The sequence below is a fragment of the Falco punctatus genome (genome assembly GCF_963210335.1).
Source record: "Falco punctatus genome assembly, chromosome: 3".
In the NCBI taxonomy this organism is placed as follows: domain Eukaryota; kingdom Metazoa; phylum Chordata; class Aves; order Falconiformes; family Falconidae; genus Falco; species Falco punctatus.
Window position 1 is genome coordinate 27,417,558 of NC_137582.1, and position 26,267 is coordinate 27,443,824.

The 26,267-nt window shown below is 35.0% G+C and overlaps 1 protein-coding gene across 41 annotated transcripts in view; it reads right to left on the bottom strand.

The window, feature by feature from the left end:
* RIMS2 (regulating synaptic membrane exocytosis 2) overlaps positions 1-26,267 on the bottom strand; it is a 511,335-nt gene that overhangs the window by 318,321 nt on the left and 166,747 nt on the right. For 4 of the 41 annotated variants that reach the window (XM_080378003.1, XM_080378002.1, XM_080377998.1 and 1 more), the window contains exon 1: positions 1-12,764. This exon is cut by the window's left edge. The exons of the other annotated variants lie outside the window; for them this stretch is intronic. The gene's annotated coding sequence lies outside the window, so the exon portion shown is untranslated. Of the gene's footprint in view, positions 12,765-26,267 lie in introns of those variants that run through there. 41 annotated transcript variants of the gene reach the window in all.

Sequence of the window (26,267 nt, forward strand, 5' to 3'; positions counted from 1 at the left end):
TTGATCTCAGTAGAAGCTGAATTAGGTTATTAAAGTAGACAAAGGTGGCTGAGTACATAGAGTACTAAGCATAATGGACCTCAAAGAAGCACTTTTACTACCAGGGACTGGGTATCTGGGGGCCACATTTGAAGGAAAGAAGCACTTAAAGGAAAACTCTGCTTCCCTACCTTTCTCTCCACTTCCATCACACTACACATTAAAAAGACCTGGGGTTTATACAGCCCTTCGAGTCAATGGTTGTAGGGTGCAGGGAAAGTCACCAGACAGACTCAACACTCAAGAAAAAGGTCTTTAAAGGCAACAGAAAAGGCAAGTGTTCAAGAAAGCAGAATCAGAGAAAGATTGCTCTTCTTTGAGCAAAATGTTTGTTAGATAACTTATGATGACCTATGTGAACTTTGAAAGTTGGGATCAGTAATAGCTGCAGAACTGTAAATGTACATACCTGAGTTCCAAGTTTCTTGTTTCTCCTTTGTGGACACAAAAGAAGTATATTGATAATATTTTGTATATTTATAGATGACTTCTGAAGAGACACAAATACTGACATGACAGTTTTCACACACATTATTTAGAATACAATGAAAACTGACCGCTAAGCATTACAATAGAGATCTTGCAATAATGATTGGATAAGCTGGCAGATATTATTACATGGGTTTTTTAAAAAAGGGAAAAAATAAACCTAACCAGACTTAATTTGTAAAAGACCATAAATTAGCTATAATCTACTGAAAAACTAGAGGCACTGTGGAAAATTTTCTGAAGTATCAGTTCATGATCACTAGTGGTCAAAAGCATAGAAATAATGCTTTGAAATGTTGAAAAGAAACAGGGAAGGCTGATGGAAGGTGTCAGTTCATAAAATCATGTATGAAAAGGAAAAGATAAACAGGAGACAATTACAATCACTGTATCTCACAAAACTGCATGCATCTGATTAAATTTTCAGATTACGGATTTTAAAAGAAACAAAAAGTAAATGTTTTTTTCCACAAAGGACATAATTCAGGTGTTGCAATAGTAGCCCATGAATGCCAAAACACCAACTGGATTAAGAAAATTATTAAAAAATGGGAGGACAGGGCTACCAGAGACATGCTATAACAATACCTCAAGAAGTCCCTGAACATCTGTTTCTTGGCAGCTAAGATGTTCTACACTTCCACCGCTGTTCATTATCCTCCCTAAACCTCTGTTGCTCATCACTGTCAGAGACGGGACACTGAGGTACTCAAAGCTCTGACCTGTATGATCTCACGACATGAAAAAGTCAATAGGGTGGGAAAACACAAAGGTGGTACTTCAACAGGCACAAGGAAGCAGACTTTTACATTGCCATTATGCATCATAGTCTGTACCATTAAACTAGGTGCACAGTTATAAGTGGTAACTATGTAGCCAAAATAGTTGTTCTAATTTCTCTAAATAACGTTTGCTTTCCAATGGGATGTCTAATAACTCTTTATGCCACTAAAGTAGCAGATGGTGAGTTCTGTGTAGCTGACCATGCTTTAACCTCCATTAACTGATGGATTCATTGCTTCTTAGGAAAGTTCAAGCAAGCTGAATACTAGATGATTTACACGTTAAGCAGAAAAAAAGGGACCTCAGCCCTCTCATTTAAAAAGCAAATCCATAATTTTTTAATAAGGTAAATTTCTAGTCCTTTCAGTTACAGAATCATAAAGATTCTGACATGGAAATCTACAGCATCCTTTCTTGCTAACAGAAAAAAAAAAAAAAAAAAAATCAAAAACCCACCAAACTACAATTTTAGAACCAACCTGAACTGAGCCTTTGAAGTACAGTTTTGGATTGTCTTAATTCAAAAAGTTGGCTCCATAAGTGTTGTTTTATAAAGTTATATTGTGTATAGCAGAAACTAAACAGAAATGCTCAGCCCAGAACCATCCATGCTCATCAGCTGAATTTGAACGTTTCCAAACATACAGAATCAAACACAATAATAGAAATGGGAAAATTTAATATTTAAAAATGGAATCTTGTAGAAATGCAAAAACTTCTGCTGAAAACTATGTGGTCCTTGACTGAAGCTGCTAGAGGAGGCAAAGGAGGTGTTTCTAAATCAAATGCAGGATACATGCATATACATGGCCATACAGTGGCAAATCACAGCATGAATGTATTGTAATACAAAGGTGTGGTATAGTGAAGAAGGCAATTGTGACTCTAGGACTAATCAAAAACTTACATTCAGCAACAGAAAGTATTGATATCAGTGCAGGAGGCACTGTAAGACTCGGTTTAGACTACCTTGAACACTTCTGGTCGCTTACCTTGAAAAAAAGTAAATCACATACAAGACCTACTGCAATGACTACCAAAATGGAGAATTTCACTAAAAAGTCATACTAAAATATTTTGGCTTACCTATCTATACAAAATTAAAGACAAGATGGAATATTATGACTCTACATATGCAATTAGGGACAAACATGGAGAGAGAAGAACAACTTAAGCTACAGGATAATGCTGTAATGAGATGAGATAGCTAACAATGAGTCATGAATAAACACTAAAAAATGAAAAGTCATCTATTAAGTACTTTTCTGGGGTTGTGTTCCAAATGGTAGAAAAGGCATGAAACCTACATTGGTTTACAACAGGAACAGTAATTTTAAACAAGGTGTCATCTGACCATGATATAGAAATTTAAGCTTGAGATATGAGCACATAGAAGTCTGTTTCACTACCACATACAAGGAAATGTTGAAACAGAAGGCTTGGATCCTGCTTGTTCCACCATCTTATTTAACAAGTCCTGTGCTTTGTGACTTCCAGTGCTCACAAGTAGATTCTTGTTCTTCCAGAATCATGATTTCATTTCAGGTTTGCTAGACTTTAGTTTTCACTGATGTGTGAGAATTTGGCTCTATCTAGCAACAGATTTTTGAGAGGAGGACAAGCATGCTCCAGATGGTATGAAAAAAAAATCTCAGCTGTCTTATTGTTGCATCTTCCTTACCCTTTCATGGGTAGACTGATGCAATTGAGGTCAAGAATGAATTTTAGTTATGTCAGATTTGCAGGGATTTATTCTTTTGTCTTTCTCTGGAGTATGTAATATGGTCTACTTTTTAAGGTCATTTGGCATTCTTACCTACAGCTGTTACTCCTTTTAAAAAAATATAAGATACTGGTAAGGCTCTTAAGAGGTCATTCCTGAAATCTCCCATTATAGGTCCCATTCTTTTAAGTGTAAAAAGAAAAGCAAAAAGCCTAAAACAAACAAACAAAGAAACCCACAGTGCTTTGTGGTAGGCAGTATTTTATAGACCCCCTCAAAAGTATCTATTTTGCGTTTCTAACTGCACTGTAAGGGATTGGACTCAATTCTAGTACCTTTCACCCTAGGCTGTATTTGAGGATACACGATCTCCTTTGAGAACCTTTATACATTTCTGAAAGTAAGACACTAATTAGCAGCCCAACCCAGTCAAGAACCAAAGGATTTTCATGTAAACAAAGACTGTAACATAGCTTTCCCCAAATCAGAAATAAAATATAAAGTCAGAGTAAGCATATTTAGTAAGGGGTGAATTCAGCTACAAAGAACTGTTCTATAGACTGCAACATTGAATGTGCTTCAAATAGATGTAACTATAGCCCTGCCTGGCTGAGCTCTTTATACACTAAGAATTTATGTGTTCTAGTAAGTTTTGTTACATTATCTCATTCATTTGGAAAACCTTTAAATGGAGTCACCTTTGCACTTTTCCCCATAGGGTACAAATATTTCATTTTAGTTTTTAAAGGTCTTTGTTTTCTCTCTCTCAAAAAGGGATTCTTTTTCACATTAAGGGCATGCAAAGGTTGGTGGTTTGTTGCTTTGTTGTTGTTTTTTTGTTGTGGCTTTGGTTTTTTTTCCTGCGTAGGCAGGAGCCTAAAGGAAAAGGACAGAAAGAAAAATAGGCTATTTGACTTGAAAGTGTGCAAATACCAGGGAAGTAAGTAAGTGACCTAAGGGACACACTGTCTGTATGTCATATAGTGAGCAGTAAACCATCATGAACTTCAATCTTGCAGAATATCTGCCAGATATTATTGCGGCTATAAGAAGGCAGCTTTAAGTAATAATTGTGCAAAGGAACAAAGTTTTGGAGATTCAAACGCTGCATGCAGTTGCATTTTAATCCACCAATTTTAACTTCAAAGAAGGGGTTGGTTTTCTCACTAGAGGAGAAGCATAAGCAAGGTCTTTCAAAGTCTCTAAACTGTCAGACAAGGTTATCCAAGATGTCAGTGAAGAAAACTGCTCAAGAATGTAGCCGTATCTTATTTGCTGGAATGGAGTAAACTACAGGACATACTTGTTTAAATGGCCACCCACCCCCAACAGCAAGACAAACAAACATCCATAGAGAGAACTATAAATATCCACGAGATAGATATGATCTTTGATGATCTCTGTTGATAGCGTCTAATGAAAACAAACAAAAAAATCCGCAAGAAATAGGTACACTACTGAATGCCATACTGCCTTCTAAAGACAAAATATAAGACAATTACTGCCTGATGGGCTTCTGCTACTGGTGATGACACATATCAGAATTAATGACACTGCCAGACAACACCTTTGCAGGTCTGCATTGGGTCTGGCTGAGCCCCACTGCAGCCCTCAGAGCGCTGTGCCTGTGTTGGCAGCTAGCAAGGGGGTGGTAACACACCAGTGTTGGGGCTACCGCTGAGCAGTGCTGCACAGCATCAAGGCTGCCCCTCCAGCATTCCCCCTCTCACCAGCAGGCTGGGGGTGGGCAAGATCTTGGGAGGGGACACAGCCAGGACAGCCGACCCAAAGTGACCAATGGGACATTCTATACCATATGACGTCTGCTCAGATATAAATACTGAGAAAGGAGGAGGAAGGGGGGGGGGGGGCATTTGTGATTTATGACATTTGTCTTCCAGAGCAACCACTATGTGTACTGAAGCCCTGCTTCCCAGGAAGTGGCTGAACATCACCTGCTGATGGGAAGTAGAGAATAACATCTTCTGTTTACCTTTGGGTCCACACAAGCAACCTTTTAGTATTGCTTCATTGAACTGCCTTTATCTTGAGCCACAAGTTTTATTTTTATCTTGTTTTCTCCCTCTCTGTTCTGCTGGAGAGGGGAGTGACAGAGTGGTTTGGTGGGCATGTGGCATCCAGCCAAGGTCAACCCACCACAAGGTATATATGTTTTCAGAACACTAAGATCTAATGACTATTATTGAAGACATTATTGATCAGGTTTTGGAAGTGAACTCTTGTCTAGCTGTGGATTTGGAACATAAATGCACCATCTCTAAAAAGACTCATTTCTTCATACAATTCATGTCACTAAATGGGGTCAGATAATTCACTTTACTAAATTAGTTCCTTTTAGCTACCTGTTGTTCACTGAATAACTTTCTGTGAAATTATCTCAAATGTTTTTAAATTGATGTTTTAACATATAAAAACAGAAGACAGACTACAAGCTTACTATAATTTCCCAGCCACCCATGAGCATCACCTAGTATGCACATACTTTGTGTCATGTGACAGGGGATCAATCAGCTGTACCATTTCCATATAATGGTTGTTGAGCTTCAGACTAGCTACAAAGGATCTAGTCACACTACCTAACTAAAAAACAAATTCACTAAGACTGATCTATAGAGTAACAGAAAAGCTTTTTCATAATAGGGAGACATTACTATAAGCATATATGACACACATACTGGAAGCCTCAGGCTTTCAGTGCCAAAATGTCCCTAGAAATTTTTACAAAGATAGCTGTCAATAGTGGAAAAAAAAATATTTCATTAACACAAGAGAATCTTTACAGACATCATCCTGAGAGGATCAGGAACTGGAACTAAAACACAGTAACATCCTAGGTACAAACAGTCCCAATTACTTTGTTTTGTTATATGATTCACAGTCAGGTCCAAGCCTGCAATATACATACAATGGGGTTTAAAGTAATCTATGTCCCAAAGCTGAAAACAAGTCTAAATCAAGATCCAAATCAATTGAGGGAAAAATTGTGAACCGGAAAGTGAACATTTTCACAGCTAGCCTTTAGTTCAGCAGTAAGTGAAAGCAGTTACACAAATATAACAAGTGGAAAAGAGAGGAAGCTGAGAGTAATTAACATAATGCTAAAAGTTAACAGGAATCTAGTAATGGAACCAAAAATATATAAGGAAAATCCCTTGTCAGATGAGATGAGAACAAAAAAAATATGAAGTACTTCTGCAAGTATATTAAGGGAACAGGAATTTTAGCAATTACATGAGTATTATGAAATGGAAAATTTTCACTTGACAGACAGGAATGTTCAGTAAGTATTGCTCTCCTGTGGTTTGGAAGGAAGCCAGATGATCTGTTGATATTAGATGGTGATGATCATAAATATTTCCCATTCTATCAGTAGTAAGGAAATTTCTAATTTTAGTAATTATTGCCTTATACTTTCAAATGATACTGATTTTATAAGTTTGTACCCAGTAGCTTCAAAAGGGCTACACAAAGACCAAGGTGATGTCTTAATAGTGCTTTTCAAGATCCTGAAGCACTGGGAGCATTGTGCCAATAGTTATTTACACATGGATATTTACATATCTCCCAAGTAAGCATGAACTTGTCAGCATGACACTGACTGAATGGCTAAACGAAAGGGATAATTTCAAAAGCCATGTTGCCGCACAGCTAAATGCAGACCTTAACAGCTAGGAAAAAACAGGTAAGTCATATCATTAGGATGGAAGACTCCACACTGAAAAGTGGTCACTTCAATTTTCAAGAAAGCACCTGAGCAAAGAGGCTAATATAATGCTTCAGTGTATACACAAGGAATTGAGGAAACTGAATTAATTACAGAAGTTGTATTACCTCAATTATTGCTATAAAGTTATATTGCAACTGCCTCTGAAGATCGTGTTTTGGTTTAATGACTGAACTCCAGGACGTACAGATAGGTACAATTCAGCCACTAGGAACATACCACTGAAGATTCAATTAATACAGTCTATTTAGCTTATCAAATGGGAAATAAATTTCCTAACAGGCACCTTCTTGATTTAGGAAAAAGAGTAACAAGATCTAATACATGGAAAGTAAATGATGAGGTGTGCTCCTTTAACAGCAATACTTTTAGAATTGGAATGATTTTTGAAAGATTACAATGGATTGTAATGAAAACTGATGATTGAAATATCAATATTTTCTGAACAGTATATATAATTTAAGACATTTGTCCCCTTAGTCTCAGCTTTTATGTGATTAATTGATAAGCACACAGAGAAACTGATGAGAATCATCATAAATATTTTGATGAGGACCAAAGAAAACAGCTACCTGTGGTTGGTGAATTAGCAAGACCCACCATCTGGGCAAGTTCCTTAAAATGCACTGAGTTATATACACCCTCTACTCACTTGGACTGCTAAAATTGAACATAAGGCATGCAGTACATACAATACAAAACATACAGTAGTACATATTTCAGTAAGAAACATTTTCAGTAAGAAATTAGATTTAAAGTCATATTCTCAGGTAAGGTAGCAAAGCCTTAAAGGCTTGTTTTAAAACAAAATTAATGTTAAAAACAAGATTAGTTGAAATGCCTGCTATGGAAAACTTGGTTGAATTAAAATATCTCTTCTTGAGTGACTCCACCTGCAAAATGCATTACTAAAACCTTCTGAAACTCAGGAATCTTGTTCATTAGGAAAGAAGAACATAATACAAAACAATTGTCTAAGGAAAAAAATTAAATATCATTATTGTGTATAATATTTTATTAGCAAGATAAATGGTTAAAATTAATCCAGAAAGCTTGCTTCAAAAGTGAAATAAAGTTCACCTGCTTCTGCTCAATTAATTTTGCTGCTTTTTCATGTTATTGTTGATAAATACATATCAATTCCTTTTATATAGATAAAAAAATAAAATTGGAAGAATATTACGTTCACAAGAACTAAACATAAAGATCATTTAATGTGGGAATATCTGGGGGGAAAAAGATCTATCAAATGACCCTGATGTCTGTTATATTCACAGCTTTGACCTGCTGTGTCCATAAGCAGACCACATTACTACTGTGCACATTTCCACCCTCTTCCTATATAGCACAGTTTTATCTCTACCTGGACACTCACTTTCTTACTTTTACTACAACCTTTCTTATCTCCCTTTGTCTCAGATCTTTGAGGACATGGCTTTCTTTCTAGATTTTATCCTCCACTTGGCATTTAGTTAGCTCATAAATTATCATCTTATATATCTGCACTATCTTATGTAATAATAATCTACTTATGTGTTAACTAATTAATAATTAATAATCTATTTATGGAAGACAAAGTAATAGTAAAATATGTTTTTACACAGGGCCATAAATCATTTCAAATAGAGTTGCATGGAAATTTTTCATGTACGATTGCAATTAAATATTCAAAAGAGGTTTAGATAAAATGTCAAGACATAGTTTCTTTTTTATTTAGACATTAAGCTGCTAATAGTGAAAACAGAGGACATAGGGTTTTTTATAAAAGGAAAGGTTTGCATGATATGTCTCTGTTGTTGCTGATGCTTGCCTTGTCACTCGTAATCTAGGGACAAATGGCTAACACGTAACTGATAATAACAGCATGTGCCTCTGCACTGCTGCTGGTGTACAGAAAAAATTTCAAAGGTTTAAGACCGATCTCATGCTATGGGGTGTCAAAGTACTCTGACCAATACTCCTTCCTCCAACTGAGAATCCCCCCCAGACTTGGCTGATAATCCACTAAACAGAGGAAAAAAGAAGCAAGGTAACTCCGTATCTTTCAATATCTCTTTCCAGAACCTTAACTTACCACAACGTCACCTAGAGCTGAGAACCAGGGAAAAAACCTGATGATAACACATAAAGTCTTAGTATTGTAGATTAAAGTCGAACAGTTATCTTTAAACCTCCCTGGTAACATCACTACCTCTGAGAATCCCTAGAAGGATACCCCTGGTAGTTCAAGATTCCTTTGAGCTCCTTTGAATAGCAGAGAGGGAACAAGAGCAAACAGAACAAACTGCCCTCAAGTTATGACTGTGATCTGTTGACATTTTTAAGATACAACACTCAGCCCATTTGCTCAAAAATCTGGACAATTCTTATCTCTGCACTATATAATAGTTTTGGTTTCCATTTCTTCCTTCAGTTTCTCCATCAGTAAAGGCCTGGCATGTTTTCTAATATTGCATCTTTCCACAAAAAAGTGTCTACAACATATTGCTTAATGTGCTTAGCAAGTAAATTTTATGCAGGACATCTCAACAGCTAAGAAGATGTTTAACTATGGTTATCAAAATCTTAACAGTTCATGTAAAACACAGGGAATATACAAAACAATGTATTAAAGTAAAATAAAATAATAGATAAATTATTAATTACACATGCTTTTAATTAATCTAAAAAAATTCCTTTATTTTCTCCAATTTTATAGATCCATCTACAGCATACTGCTTTTAATACTTGTTTTGTTGCTTGAAATGTTGCAAGCTCTACATTTTTTACAGGACATAAACTTCAACAGGAATGTTTACCTGTTTCTTACTCTAAAGAGCTAATGAATACCTTTTTAAAAGTACAGCTGCCAGATTTTATTATATCTGTGCATAAATAACTATCCATAACACCTATAAAGAAAAATAGGTGTAACCGTTTGCCCCACCTTCTAATCAAGAATATCTTAAAATCAGAAAATAGGAGCTAGCTATGCTAGTGGTGCAGAGCCAAAGATAAGAAGCAAGAAAATCTTGCCTCTACCAGAACTTGGGTATGAGGACAATGACAATTTCCTCGTAAGTATGTAGTTCATGAAGTGGGAACCAAAATATTAAGTTAGTCACTAACAGTTCTTATACAGCAAATGAGAAGATTTAGGAATCTAAGAATTTGACCCACTATGTTTCTAAGCAGTATATGGGATACCTAAGCCAACAAATATGTGGCCCTCCTCCAAGACTCCACCATGTTCACAGCCCTGGTGAAGCAGGACATCCATGTCACCAGCAAAGAAAATCCTTTGGGTATTTTGGCATTTTGGGGATCTGCTCTCACTCCCTCATCTCTTGCTTCCACTGACTCAGTTGTATCTCTGATTGGAGCATCCACCACCTCCTGGGTGCCTCCAGAGAGTAGTGGCCATTACCTGGAGTGTTCTTGGTGTCTCTGTGATCCAGTTTTGAGCCATTGATGCTCACAATACTTCCCTTTTTTCCTATGCATCTTTCACTGTAGTCACCTTCTAAGAGGTCCTTATAGCTTTCACTAGCAGGAGGGCAAAAGATCCCAGGCCACAGCTGTATATTCTTACAACTAAGCTGTGTTTCTGTGTGAGCCTGTCCACAGTCAGCATGTCTTGTGCTGGCCTCAGGGCTCTCTGCTTGTCCTGTGTGTCTCTGAGCATGCCTACTTCATCAAAGACTGCCTCACGTTGGAATCTCATACCATACTATTAAGTTTGTTAGGTGACCAGAAGCTCGGCTCTGCAAAACTGGTAGGATCTTCTCAAAACTGCAAGCAGTATGTAAATTTAGTCATAAAAATGTGGGTGTCCATGATTTACCAGCTACCTAAGTACTTATCCACAGATTTCAATTAATTATTTAACTTAAAAGATGCACACATTTCTTTTTTAAGATGTAAGCCAAATAGACAAAAATAGTAATTCTTCTTTAGGACAGTCATAAAATTGTGCTCTTTATTAAATGTATTTTAAAATTTGTATATATGTATACGTCTATAGATATAGATATACACTGGAAAATATCCTTGATGGATTTTCATAATAATTTATAGTCTAACATTGTGTCTCTGGATGACTGAATGGAAAGCTTATCGGGAACCAGTCAGACTGGCAATGCAGTTGGATATGTGTCCTGCAGCATTTGGCAAAGTATGTTTTTTACTTGAATGAATTGTGATTGTCTCACAGTATTTCAGAGAAATTCAGTTAAATTTTATGTGGTTTCTACGTCACAAAAAACTTTAAAAATTCTAAAATGAGAAAGTTCTGGAGACTGTAGCACAAGAGACAAAATTAGATCAGAAATAATCAGTTAATGATAAATCTGATTTTAAACATTAGTATTTTTTTTTCCTGTGGCTATTCTTTAAAGACAATAAGAATCAATATAACCATCTTATTAGACAAATATTTCACAAGCATTGCTTATTACTTTTAATGAATTAGTATTCTAATTTTTCTTTTGGTGCATAGAGCCTAAATTAATTTTATGGGAAATGTGGCTATATTTTTTGATGATTTTTTTCATTTCAAGGGTTTGGCTGCAACAGCTGCTATTGAAAGCCATGGGGAAGAAAAGGTAGGCAGCACTGAGGTTATCAGTAGACTAACATGAATGTAGAACAGATTTAAGTGAAATTTTAATATGCTGAAATACATTATTTAAAAATGTACTTTCTATGGGAATATGACAATTTTTTGTGAGTATGCAATATTTTCTGATAATTTTTTTGTGTAAAATTATATTTTATATTTTCACTTTAGAAATCACACTATCTTTGTAAAGTGCAGGAACTTGAATGGTGTTATATTCAAAATAAACAGTAAAGGCTTTTGAAAAAATAATTCTGAGGAGGAGTATTGGTATTCATAATTAATATAGTTGGAAATAAGCTGCTTCTATGGCAAAGGATAACAATATAGAGCTCATTTTTGGCAAACCACATTGAACTGTGTTTGCAGCGAACCGTCTAACAAATTTACCTTCTAAAAGGTTCCACCAAAGAATACAGGGACCAGCAGATATTGCTGCAGCCTTGGACCTTTACTTAAAAGAGTGTTCAAAGCTTTTTTTGTTTTTCAATAGATTTATTTGAGTAGCCTTAATGAAAGTTTTAGTTTTCACAGACTCAAGCTGTGGTAATTTGAATTTCATTAATCTTCTATTACTTATTTAATTTAATTTTTACATAATAATATTTTTGTGTTTATTCTCTAAGCAGCACTATCAACAACCACAGTACCTAGATGAAAGAATAAGAATTATTTTATAAAGACACTACATCTCAACCACTAAGGGAAAGAAAAGGACAGCATTTCTCTATCACACTATTTAAGATACACATGAATAGGATACATAGTTCTTTTCTGCATATGAATCTTCTTACAGCCTAAGTAGAAGGAACTGCTTTTACCTAAAGAAAAATAAATTCTTAATGTTGTGAACAAATATTTATTCTTTAGCAACTTCTGTTTTCTTTAGAAGTTACATCATCATTAAATATTTCCATACATTATAATGCCAAAATAACCACTCAGATCACTGTAACAAGGATACACTGACCTCAGTTAGACAACTGATTCATGATCTGGGTGCATCTAATAGTCGTATTCATATGAGGTGATTAATATTTGTCTCACACTCTCTTTCTCAGAATACTCTGAGTTTCATAATTACCATTAACTGGTTAATCATCTTCAGCATGTAAAACGCAATGTGAGCCAGGGGTATGAAGGTGGAATCTAGGCAGCAAGGAAATTTTCAGGGAATAGCAATTATAGCCTTTGCACTCACATCCTTCTGTAGATGCCAGCTCCCCCAAAAGACAAAGCTACTACCACCTCACCTTTTCTGGTTAGCAAAACATTTAAATTAATGTAGCTGCCTAAAATATGTCAGCTGGTTTCTGCCCTAAAATATCTGTTTCTCTCCACCGATTTCACGGGAAGCCTATGGTGCTTTAATCAGTATCTGAAGTTAGCTGAGATTATTGTCCAGAATTACGCTGGGCAAAGGTCTCATTTCCTTTTGCAGCCTACAATGCTCTTGGTGCCTCACACAGTCTTTTAAGCTCAGTATTAGCTTTTGAAGTATTCCTTCTAGATTTTGAATTTTTAATACAAGCTCTATTTCATAATGTGTTTGTAAATATACTGTCTGCCTCAAATACCTTATACAACTGAAAACTATTTTAGCAATGCAAAGAGTAAAACCTTTCTGCTGAAAACTTAGAAACTGCAGATAAGTGTAGAGAGCATTAAAAATGCCTTCAGAACCTATATATTCTGTCCCTCGAGGATTTTGCTCTTTCTTTATATATACACTTAACTTCTGAATTAAGTCTTGTAAAGAAAGACTTAATATAGAATTGGAATTGAAGAAAACACAATTTCTGATACCGTTTTAACTACAAACTTCTCACATGATCAGGTAACATTTACATCTTCGGAAAAAAAAAAAAAAAAGGTGTTAGATTGGTGCTAGGTCAAATTAATATTTCACCTTAAGGGAAAAAGTTCATATTTTATCTGTGATATTATTCCTTAGATAACATTGCAAGCAAATAATTTATAAGAACTTTTGTGTAAAATGTAACATACAAACACAGTCCATTCTTCTGAAAAAAGGTGTTTCTTGTCAAAGGGATAATTTAGGTAAAGGCTAAATAAAATTAATTTTAGTTTCTGTTCTTCTACTTGCATTGGACTGAAAGACAGTAGAATTCGCAAAATATAATAGAAGTGATGCTCACATGATGCATAAAACAACAGAGACAGTAGCAATAGTATTTGCTCTGTTAATAATGATATTTAGTCTATATGTTTTAATTAGGCATTCATGTACTGAAAACAATAACTCCTACTTAAATGTAATGAAAGATAAACTTCCAGCGATAGTACTGAAATTTCAGCTGTTAGTATACCATACTGTATTGCCAGACAGTAAAAATAATAAAAAATGCCTCCTTTTTCTAACTTCACCTGGGAAAAAAAATGACAGAAATAGAACATAGCTAGAGATGGAAAACATTTATTAGATCAGCTAGTTTGTTTCCATGACAATGAAGGATCTTTCTCTACAGTACATCTTCTAGAGCTTTCTCAGTCTAATTTCAGAAGTTCTTAATTTTTTTAAGTTTAAACCATTTCCTATGTGATTTTTTCTATAATGTGTTAGATTAAAGAATTTGCATGGGCATTCAGTCAAAACCTTCTATTGATCACATCACACTTCAGGATTTTTAATTTCCTAAATAAGTCTCTTCCCTTCTTGCTGTTTAAATAATTAATTCCTATACGTGCTGCTCATTGGTCTCCTTTGAACTCTGGCTAAACCTAGACATATTTCCATTTCTCTTCATTATTCTATTCTGGCTTTTTTTAACCACCTTTTATGGCTTTTCTGAAATCTAGTTTTGCTAAAAATGTATGTCCAGAATTATGCACAGTGATCCAAGTGCCAGTGCCTCAGAGTTGTTTAGGACAGCATGTTCCACCTTGAATTTCACAGTTAGAAATACTACACAAAACCTAAGATGGTGTTCACAACTTTTCAGGTAGGTGACAACCTGCCAGTCATGGTCCGTCCCAACAAAGGCACCTCTGGGGTTTATGTAGGAAAATATTAAATTTCCATTCTACAAATGATGTTTATTTAAAGTTCACTGCTATTTTCTAAAAGCCTGTTATCTCAGTCTTAGTTCCTGAGTAACATACAATAAATATATGTTCATCACTAAGAATTTGAATATAAAGGTCCTTTTTCCAATTAGTTCACTAGAAGTCAAAATTCTCATCAACATACAGAAAGATGGTTTAGGGAAGGAGTGTAAGGATGCTTAGGAGGAACACTATACAAGTTTTTTCATGGCAGAAATGTGCAGTGCTTTTACTGTGTTAGATTTACTGAGGACAACAGTAGATATTGTAATCCTCCTTAAAAAAATAAATTCTTTCTTTATGTATAACTTAAAATAATTAAACCACCAGAGTAAAAACAATCTCTATTGACTAATGATGATCAATAACAATTCATGGAAAGCAATCTTTAGTTAGCTGTTTTTAGCCTTTTTTCATTTTTCATTAGCAGATCATATAGCTATAAAGAAACTGAAAAAGGTTACACTAGTACCTTATTCCTCCCACTGTTTGTACAGAGTTGGAAAAAAACAAGACCTAGTATGTACATATTTAAAATACTATGTTACAAAATTAAAGTTGCTTCAAGATACTCAGACAAATCTAGATTTCCTAAGACAATGCTAGGAATACCTAAGGTTTTTTGTTTTCCTTCACAAAAGCAACAGTTACATTTTCTGCTCCAAAGGAAAAAGAAAAAAAGGATTTAACATTAACTATGGAACCAAAATTAATCTATGATAGTACATGGATATCTGTATAAATGTAGTATCATTCCTGGTTAAATATTCAACCTGCCTTACTTATTATACATGATTATATACCACAAATAAAATGCAGCATCCCTGCAGCAGAAAGTGCAGCTAATCAGCACAAAGGGTATAGAGACAGAAAATATAATCAGGTGAAATGGAGGCTATGCTTTCACTGCAGAGTTAATACAGACTTCTGCTGTGATGTTGACAGTATCCTTCCTCACAGCGGCTCTCATAAACCTCTTCTTCCAGTTCACCAAATTGGACTTCCTGACATGTTTTGAGTACAGGCAAAGTCCGGGTGTATGGTGTATATGCAAAGGTCCCTACTATGACTGTATCAGTTTCATGCTGGCATTAGTCAATTTGCAATCACTATAGAGTGCATTAAAATTAATCATTGTAGCATTTTCTTGTATTTTTTCTGTGTATCCAGTTCAGTCTTTGCTAAAACAAACTAAAAATACACTGCATAGAAGTGGTTAAGTACAAACCTTGTCAAAATAATAGAAAATAAAACTTTCTTTCTAGATCTGCTCAGTACATAGACTAATCCTATACAGTGCTGATAAAAATCTGAAATTAATAGATTTGCCTGAGAATATATTACCTTACCTTGGTTTTGATTATAATTTATATTGCACTTTCTTCTGGAAAATTAAAAGAGCCATCAATGGCCATTAGTGCAAAATCATTTGAAAAACTGAAACAAAGATAAGTTATTTGCTTTTAGCTAATGATATAAGCAGGAAAGATGTTGAACTTTGAGCAAAGCGCTTTTGTTATGCAGCAGAATGAGATTCATCCCCGTACAAGCTAAGTAGGAAAGAACTGAACATTTATGAAATGTGTTATTTACGTACATTAAGATAATGAAATATTCCATTCTATTGCCACAGTTTAAATTTTGCATTACATAAGGGATGCATGATTTAATAAGGATATTCACTTATTTTGCAGCATTTTCTTGTCAGGGGAGAGAACTGAAGCAGGAAAAGGAGAAAAATACAGATAAACAAGAGATACAAATAACACACTGCAACTCAGTGAACAGGTCTATATGATAAACCATTTCCTATCTTATTTCCACACTGTTGCACTCTTTAGATTTCAGTGTACTTTTCCCACACATTTTCATGGCAATTACAATGAGCTAACTGTTTGCTGGAGACGAAACCATATATCACTAACACATCACTCCAAATTTGAAATTGTTATAACGACTCTCCCAGAATTCAAGTAAAGCTGATGTATTGCCAAAGACCTATTAAAAAATATCTTTTTCTTTCTTCCTTTTAGTTAGCTCATCTCACTTAAGCTGAAGCAGCAGTAGATTTGAAGCTAGTTCTCCATCTGACCTAAACTGTTGTTTAAATATTCACTTGCTCGAATTGAAGGTGATATTATGCAAAAGACTTTTTTCTATATGACACAAGAACAGTTCAGGTATCAACCCACGTGATCACAATGAAATACTGATTTATGTACCCTGAATAGCTTCAGTAGAAAAGTGATTACTGAGACAGCATTTAGACACCAGTGATTATTCAAAAGGTTTCCCAGCTAAAGGTAAGTAGGAAATGTACAAATTTCTCACCTGTGTTTATTTCTATATTTAGCTGCAAACTCTAAAATGTAGACTTACTCACAGTGGGTTACATCAACAGACCAAAACCCAGTAAAGTTGCATTAGTTGCATGGAAGTACTGCAACAATAAAACCCACAAAAAATGCAGATCTGCAGGTTTTTTCCCCATTCACCATCAGAAGGCCACAAAACACCCCCTGCAGAGCTAAGGATCTTTTTTCTGTGCTTAAGAGAAGAACAAGGTACTTCTGTACAGCAGTGCAATCTTGTAAGCATAGTCTCTGTGCATCTTATACAGTTGTCCAATTTTTTAGTGTCTCTGTTACACTTGACAACTATTATGTTATATTATATATTATTTTATTAATTATACATTTTACATTACATTAAATACATTATATTCTATTATATTACATTAGGGACATGGTTTATTTGTGGACTTGGCAGTACCAGGTTAACAGTTGGACTCGATGATCTTAAAGGTCTTTTCCAACCCACATGATTCTATGATTATCAAACATGCTTAGTGCACATCATCACACTTGTTAAGAATTTCTTTGGAAATACAAATACATTTGCTATATTTGTATATGAATAGAGAATTGAGAAATTATGTTCAAGTCTTAAATTAATGAGAAAAACTTTTGAAAGACCTGTCTCAAGACAAAGAGGACACAGCAGCTGTGTAGCTGACAGTATGTAAGGAAATAGTGTAGTTAGTAATATGATGCGATTTGCAGCTGGTATGACATAGAGGGCATCCTTGGTGCACGTGAAGGGTAAGGCACAAAATCCTTGTGTATCTCTAAGATATTTAAGTTAGTCTGCCACATGAGCTAAAACCTAAAGATTAACCTAGATTCCCAGACAACAGAATGCAAATTTAATTTGACCTTTCACTTGTGCATACTTACAAACCCAGGATCATGAAGACTCCTGCAAATATTTATAAATTAAACTTCAGAGACTCCCATTAAGTATTAAATATGACATATATCCCAGAAAACTCCAGCAGTGAAGTTTATATGATTTTCCTGGCACTAGAAAGGAGATGTTGACAGTGGCAGGTGTAGAATTCAGACCCCTGCACCCTGCAGTTCTTTGACTGAACGACACTAATACCTTCTTCTCATGCTTTATTCCAAAATAAGAGATTTGAATTACTATTAAAAGCACGAGGAGTACCTTATAATCACCGTGATTATGCTGTGTCCTACAAATGAGCATACTTTAACATTAAAGATCCATGCTAAGCACAAGCAAGCTTTTCTGCACATAAATTGAGTTGCTGTGGTTTTAATATCATATTTCTTGTTGCATTTTAAAATCCTTTCTGTCCTCCTTGACACTTTTCCAAAACTTGCAAAAGCATGACAGTGAGATGAAGCTGTTTTTACTGTTCTAAGTGCCTAAACAGGGCACATAGAAGCTAAAAGCTTCTGTAGGTTATTTGAATAATGATCAAACAGTGTTAGAGTCACTGTGATACAGAAGAACTATAAAATTTGTGTCTTCCCTAAAAACCACATTTTTCTTGTAACTTTACAGCGGAACAATGCCACCATTAGCACTGAAAAATGGAACTCCTCAAGTGAATAAAACAGTGATTACCCTTGGGGTCCCAACATCCATGCAAAATGCACTTGCTCTGAGTGCAATTTGAAGACACAGGAGGAACAACATAAAAAATGCTATTAGGAAAGTCAAGACATTTAAAGAGAAACATTGGTATATAGAAGAAGAAAGGGTAAGAGAAGAGATTTTATGCCTGCTGTTTCAGCTGAAGTTTTTAATGAAAATGTTTTTTTAAACTATGTTTGTATATCTAAATATCATATATATATCATAGTTTTTAAATTATGTTTGTATATCTACACTTGCAAATAAATTTTGTAGGAGTAGAGATAATAAATCAATAATTAGAGCATAAAATCATCTTGAAATTCTGAGGTTTCATCTTTTAGTAATGTTTTATTCATCATCTTCTGAAGTCACTATTCTGAATGAGTCACATGGAGAAATATACTAAAATTTTCAATAAATATTCATTTAATTATTCTACTACATATTTAATAATGAAATGAGTTGTTATCTACTTAAAAATATATGTGCATAGTACACACCATAAGGTCCCATCTGTGATGCACAATAGTTAAACCACACACTAAGTTTCTTTGGTTATAGAGTATTTCTCTGTGACTTTACATATTTTTCTATAGGTTAAAAATTATAACTATTTTAAAACAATTATCATACTTGCATTACATTGCTTGTCAACTTAATTTTGTGCACCCTTTAACAAGTAAAGGTTATTGTTCCTACTATAATATATATGGCTATTACTATCTGACAGACATGGACTAAAAAATAATTTATTGAAAATATTGATGAAGTTTCACAATAAAGTATTATCTTGAATATCAGAAGATAGGAATTTGGAAGTATATCTTTATCAGAGAGATAAGTCAAAAATTGCAGGGAGGATAAAGTGTATTAATCAAGACATGTTTCATTCTAATAAATAAAGACACCATGCAAATTCAGTCTGACTTCTGTACAATAAATCCAAATAAATTTTTATTCTAAAACAAATAAAATTAATGTTTTGGCAATTCAATCTGTAATTCCTGTCAAACAAATTTGGGACAAAATACGCAATATTTTCTCTAATACAAAACATTTTTATTTCATTTCTCATTCTTATTTCTTGTCAGGTTAAGAAAAAAAAAAAAAAGCAGAAACCCAAAAGCAGCTACCAGATAGCTGCCTTTGCCTCCCTACTGCAAAGCACATGCTGAAGAGAAGCCAAGGACTTGAAATACTTCCAACTTTTGCTTCAAACCTTTTATCTCAGGATAAAGCTAAAATGATACGATTACCTCCAATACTCATCTTGGATTTCACAGTTTTTCAGGGGCCAATATCATATTTTTCATTCCTTTTCTCAGAATCTTGTAAATCACCTGAGGCCTAGATACCAACCTCTCTTGAACTGATTTGAAACATAGTGTTTTCTATGAGTAAAGCTTCATTCTACCTTTATAGCACAAAATCAAGAGTACATTCCTAAGAAATCTTAAAGGGACATTACATCCACAGTTAGTAACTAGTAGGACAGCCCTGTCTCACCTGACAGGAAAGAAGCAGTGTAGCTGCTCTTCCATCCTCCCCAGTTTAACCAGACCTACTGTCCTGGGTTTGGCTGCAACAGAGTTAATTTTCTTCCTAGTGCAGTGCTGTGTTTTGGATTTAGGATGAGAATAATGTTGATAATGCACCGATGGCTTTAGTTGTTGCTAAAGTCAAGGACTTTTCAGCTTCTCATGCCCTGCCAGCGAGAGGGCTGGAGGGGCACAAGAAACTGGGAGAGGTCACAGCCAGGACAGGTGACCTGAACTAGCCAAAGGGATATTCCACACCATATGACGTCATGCTGAGTATATAAACTGGGGGGGGGGGGGAGTTATCTGGGTAGGCAGGGTCCAGGGTCACTGCTCGGGGACTGGCTGGGTCAGTGGTGGTGAGCAATTGTATTGTACGTCACTTGTTTCTTTCCTTGAGCATTCTTTCTTTCTTTGTCACTTCCATTTCCAACACAAGTAGTAGTAGTAGATTTGACTTCATTTCAATTTTTAAACTGTTCTTATCTCAACCCATGGGGTTTACCTTTTTTCCCCTGATTCTCCCCCCCCCTCCCACCAGGGGAGGGTGGGCAGTGAGCGGGCAGCTGCCTGGTACTCTGGTGCTGTCTGCAGTTAAACGACAACACCTGCACAGCCAAACTTCCCACTTTTAGTTGTGGTGTTCTGTCCACCTGTAAGTTGTGATAGCAGAGGTTTAAATAGGTTTCCCTTCTAATTCTCTTCCTACCCAGAATCACACTATGCCAAAAAGATCAAAAAGAGAAATAAACCCATCAAGAAACGGCAGGGCCCACAGCAACAGAAGTGGTCTTCCTCTGTTCCACTGTTTCAGTTCATCAGTAATGGTTGCAGGAACAGCTGGCAAAACTCTATCAAGGAATGCAAAGACCTATCTTAGTTCTAATAAATATTGCTTTTTGAAGCCCCATGTTTCTGCAATGCATTTTTATTACTATTACTGACCTGGTAAATGAATAGTGCCAGTGGTAGGCACATTATGTCATAGTTGTATGCATGATTTAACTTGCTGACCCAAAAGGGAAAGAGCTAAAAGGGTAAAAGGAATGAATGAAAACAAAGTGAGGGACTACATGAGTGCTGTAACCATTTTTTTACATACTTGGTACTGAGCAAAGCAGGACTGGTGAAGATTCTCACCAGTGGGAGAAACTGAAATATTTATGAATCTGAGTCTGACCAGCTACAGCAAAAGGTCTGGTGTATTGACTTTGTCTCCCACCAATATACCAAACTCTAAACTGAGACAGTATGGAACAAATTTGCACAGCATTTATGACAGTTTTATCAGAATGACAGCACCCTGAAGAAGGGTAAAATGGATAGCTGGGGCTAGTTATTGTTTCAGTCATCACAGTTCAATCTATCCCCAAATGTATCTTTCACCTAATCAAGGCTCATGACTACCAACTTTGATTTTGATGTCCATTTGGAACATGCAGTTTTCATAAACCACTGGGTTCTTGTCATTGAGCAAATCTCTAAAATGTTTCAAGTTGAGCACACAAAATCACTAGTCGTATTTTACTAACATGGCCTTTGCCTTTTCTTCTTCCAGAAAAAGAAGCTAATACTAACATCTTATGCAGATGGTCTGAGGAATGACAGGAATTATCTGAGTTATTCAAGAATGTAAAGAGATTCTTTTTATATGTTCTGATCAAAATCGTTGTACTTGGAAACTCAAATATAACTTAGATTTCTGTTGCTCTCACCTCTCAGGTGAGAAGAAAAAAAAAAAAAAAAAAGTAGTTTTAAGGCATGTTGAATCATTTCCAAATCTAGGATTATTTAAATTTGTCAATTTAACATACTATCTGAATTGAGACAAATCATCTACCTCTGACCCATCCTCTTTTTTTCTTCCTGGTGGGAGGTTAAGATCATATACCAGCTAGGATTTTATTACCATCATCAGATAACAGCAGCTGATACACAATGAGAATAGAGAGAAGCCTTTTATGGCTACAAATATCCACAGCTCTGTAAGATTCATTGAGGAAGCATATGTCACCTTATTAAATCTGTAGCAACTGAGGTGGAAGTAACAGAAGGGATCTCTATCCAGAGCTGGAAGAGATGAGAAGAGAAATGGTTCTGTAAGGAAATCTCCTACTTTTCTCTCTCTGAAAATATCTGTAACAGGATGTTACAGGGATGGTTTTTCCTAGAAATAGGGATTTAAAAAACAAACCCAAAAGCCAACAGCTGCCAAGACAGGATGGAATACAGAACTCCTCAGAAAGAAATAGCTTTGAGGCAAGTTAGTACATTCAGTTGCTTCCTCCAAGGGAAACAGAAAGATGAGAAGATTTAAAAACTCATGCTGCTTGTCCCATTTTCTCCCAAAGTAACAAATTAAGGGCCAAAAGACATAGAGCACTCTATGAGAGGGATGGATAGCAAAGGTGCAAAAAAAGGCCAAGTGCACAGCTCTAAGAGCATCTCAACCTGCTGACCCAGCCAGTCTCCCCCTTCTGTTTAGAGAAGTGTTTATATATATATATATATATATATGCACATAGGGGTTCCTCTGGACGTGGCTTATGCCTCCAATTTTAGGAAGAAAAAAAAGGGTCATTTGACATGGATAACGCCTCTCAAATAATGCAGACATCTACAGCTGTTATTCACTTAGTTTTGGAATTCTTGTTGTGAATTGTCTGATGTAAAAAAAAACAGTTAAGATCCAGGGGAGGAAATAGCTTTGCTATGCCTTTAACTCACTAAAGAAAAAATACATAGTAGAAATACATGTAAAAGTTCTGAATTTTTTTTTTCAACATTGCATGTTTTTTCAATTGATAAAGCACATCAGCTGCAAATTTCAGAAAATTATTTAAAACAGGATTATATGAATCTAGTATCGAGGTTAAAAGAGAGCAGATGTGAAAATCCCAACAGACTAAATTTTTCAATGTAGTCACAGACAAGCTAGGTTTTGAAAAAGAAGAGAGGCATTTTCAGTTATTATTCTCTATTGTATGTCAGAATATATGCAATATACTCTCAGTTCTAAGACTACCAGTCTGTTTTTATCTTTGGCTTTTAGACTTATAATATTTGAAAATGCAACATACTCTTAGAATTATAGCAAACATCTTGTTTTGTTGAAATAATACAGACAGAAAAAAAACCTCAAATCTATTTCACAGAAATATATCTACAAATTTGTTTCCCAACAAGGAAAAGAAAATTATGTTTTCTCTCAATGTCAAAGTAATCATTACTTGCACCATGACAAACAGCAATTGTCTGTGCCAGTAATTCTTGATATCACATGATGGCTTCATTACAAAATGGAGCATTAATAAATAGCTCATAGGTATATTTAGAAGTATATATATAAATATATTTATTAGGTATTTTAGTAACTTTTTGAGAATCAATGTGTTTATGTAAAAGATAGTTATCAATGGATTGAAAAAGTGAAAAGTCTTAAGAATCTTTACAAATATTGGCATTCAATTTAATGAAAGAAAATATAGTTTACTTTTTTAAATGAAGTGTGTCTAATTTCAAAATGTGGACCACTCCTAAATCTCTGCTGTACATAGAATTTGTGAACAACATTTGTACTATTTTGGGGCTGAATATATTAGATATCTTATGCCCCTGTGTGGCCAACCTAGACAACAAATTCACTTTCACATAGCTGTAGCAAAGAAGTAACGTGTCGTGGGAGAAACCAGGTAAAACCACTGCTTTCCATTCTCAGAGAAAAGCCATTATTATCTACTGCAATGGTAAAATTGGATTGATACTGCTCTGTACAGTTTGTATCATTTTTAGTCACAAAGGATACTCACCATTATGCAGTGATGTGTTAATCTGAATATTGCCCAAAGCAACTGTGACTTCACAAAGCATGCTGCTACAAATACACATACTGTGCTGTCAGATGCTCTATCATAAATGCTAAAACAAGAATGGCAATCAGAAAATCCAGCTTAACTGATAACTAAAGGTTTGTAAAGACATTTTAAAACTTTATTTCATTGTCTTTACCAATTTGAATGAAAAGCATGTCACTGAAAGTCATAAAAAAAAATACAGACTGCAAAAACACTGAAGCTCCTTTAGATGCTGTTTTAGAATTCAGATGTAATGTAAGCACTTCATATGTTTTCAGAAAAGGTCTCCTGATTTCTTTTCCCAGACACATGAAGAATTTATCCCAAAAACTCGGTATTTCCCAAATGCTAAGGATGCAAAACAATTCTTGTGACTTCCCGACATGAGGCAATTCTAACCATTTTTCACAAAAAGCAGCCCATTACACAGGAAATTGCACTACAGTCCCCAACATAGGTGAAACACAATTTTGAGGTAAGGTTAGAGCTCTTACTGCTTCAGCTGGCTGGAGTTGGTAATGTCAGACAGACATGCAGGACCAGGAGGAAGGCCCAGTAAACCAGCTCTCTCTTTTACACTCACAATAGCATCCTACAGCAAAGTATTGCTATATAGCTGGCAAAAGAGAATGGAACTGCAATATTCTTCTAACAGAAGCTGTTAGCAGAGATTAACTAAACAGATTTAAATGTTAAAATCAGTCTAACTCATGAGGAGTTTAATATCACTTGAGTCCTCTCACATCAGCTAATGCAACACAAAAATAAGTAAATAAAACCCCAACTCATATAAGGTTTCTATGCGAAATTATAAAAAACAGTTTAATAAACATTTCTGTTAATGTTTGGTATAACATCAGAAAGCAAAGGCTGAGATAACTGGCTTTCCTGCAACAAAATCACAGTGTATCAAAACTTTCAGAAGAACTGAAGAACACCAAGAACAGGTGATGTGAAAATTAATAGGAATATATTTTCAGTTACAGTTATATGCATACTACTTAGTTGCCTATGACTTTCTTGTTTATATTCCATTATCTACTATACTAGTAGTATGCATTAACCTGTTTTCTTCACATTATTACTTTGTCTAAGTAGCAGTTAATCATTCTGTGCTTAATGTCAGCTGTTACCTTTCTGGACTGACTTTTACTTTTTAGATGTAACAACAGAAAGAAAAACCTTAAAAAGAAAAAGGATCATCTCTTTTTAGTCTGACAAAGTATCTAACTTCAAAGTCTGAAGAGACAGACCACATTATACTTCATGAAAACAGAACCTTTTACATGCTAGAGGTATTTTTGTTTTCCTTACCAGTTCTGAAACATTAACTTTTAATGCATGAACAATTAGTTTTTAGCAAGTGCATTACATTAACTGTGTAAAGCCTTAAGTGAAAAATCCACATAAAATATACACCACATTGATTTAATATGAAAAAATGAAATAGATTTTTTTAGATCAGTAAAACAGCAAAAAGTGCTAGCCTCCGAAAAAAATATCAGCAAGATTTTTTAGTGACTATTCTATAGATTGCTTCTTCAAAGCCCTTTTATCAAGATCAAATTTAAAATACTGATACTCATTCAGAAGACAGAATCTTTTTACTCAATAACCTTAAATAACTTTCAACTAACTTTAACTTCAGAAGGCACAGAAAGCTTGACTTACTCTCTCGTGATTACTGCTGCATATTGTTAAAAAATTGCACAATGTTTTCTTGAGGCCAAAAGCATTGGTACCTAGAAAAACACGACATTGTTCCTTATACACATAGAACTATTCTAATCACTAATAAGACAGACCATACTAGGTAGGAAGCTGGGTTTCCTAACAATCCTTGTTTGCCAGTCTTTTAGAATAAATAAAATTTTAAATCTCAGGCACAACAAATGCAATAAAATAATTCTTTGATGTCTTTTGATTTGAAACTGATACCATGTGCAGCTTTTGCCAGAGACTTACAAGCAAAATACATGCCTAAAAGCACCATGCACATGTATCTGTAAAAAAAAATAACAAAATGCATGCATGTTAATCTGCAAAAAGCATGCACTTTGACCTGCAAAACCAGATTCAGGACTTTGTAGCTGATTAGAACAGTTGCTAAGGGCTTTCTTGGTTGCTGCAGGCCTGAAACTATGCACTCGGAAATATACACTGTTTTAGAATCACAGCTGATAATACATAAATTATTGCTCCATTTTGTAGAGCTTCAAAGATTTCACAGTACATCAAAGGGATGTGAGAAAAATCTCATTGACTACAGATTTCATATATATCTAAAAAAATCTGAATTCATTAAAGTGATTATGATTACTAAAGCTACCTCCATTATTTGCATGCCTAATTAGAAATTCATAACCAAGACATCAAAACTTGAAAACAGTAACATTAAATAAATAGTAAAATATTCATAAAGAAAACATCAGCAGTAGCAGAGAGAATCCTTGCAAGAATATTCTGGGAAATAAAATGGTAACAGTTT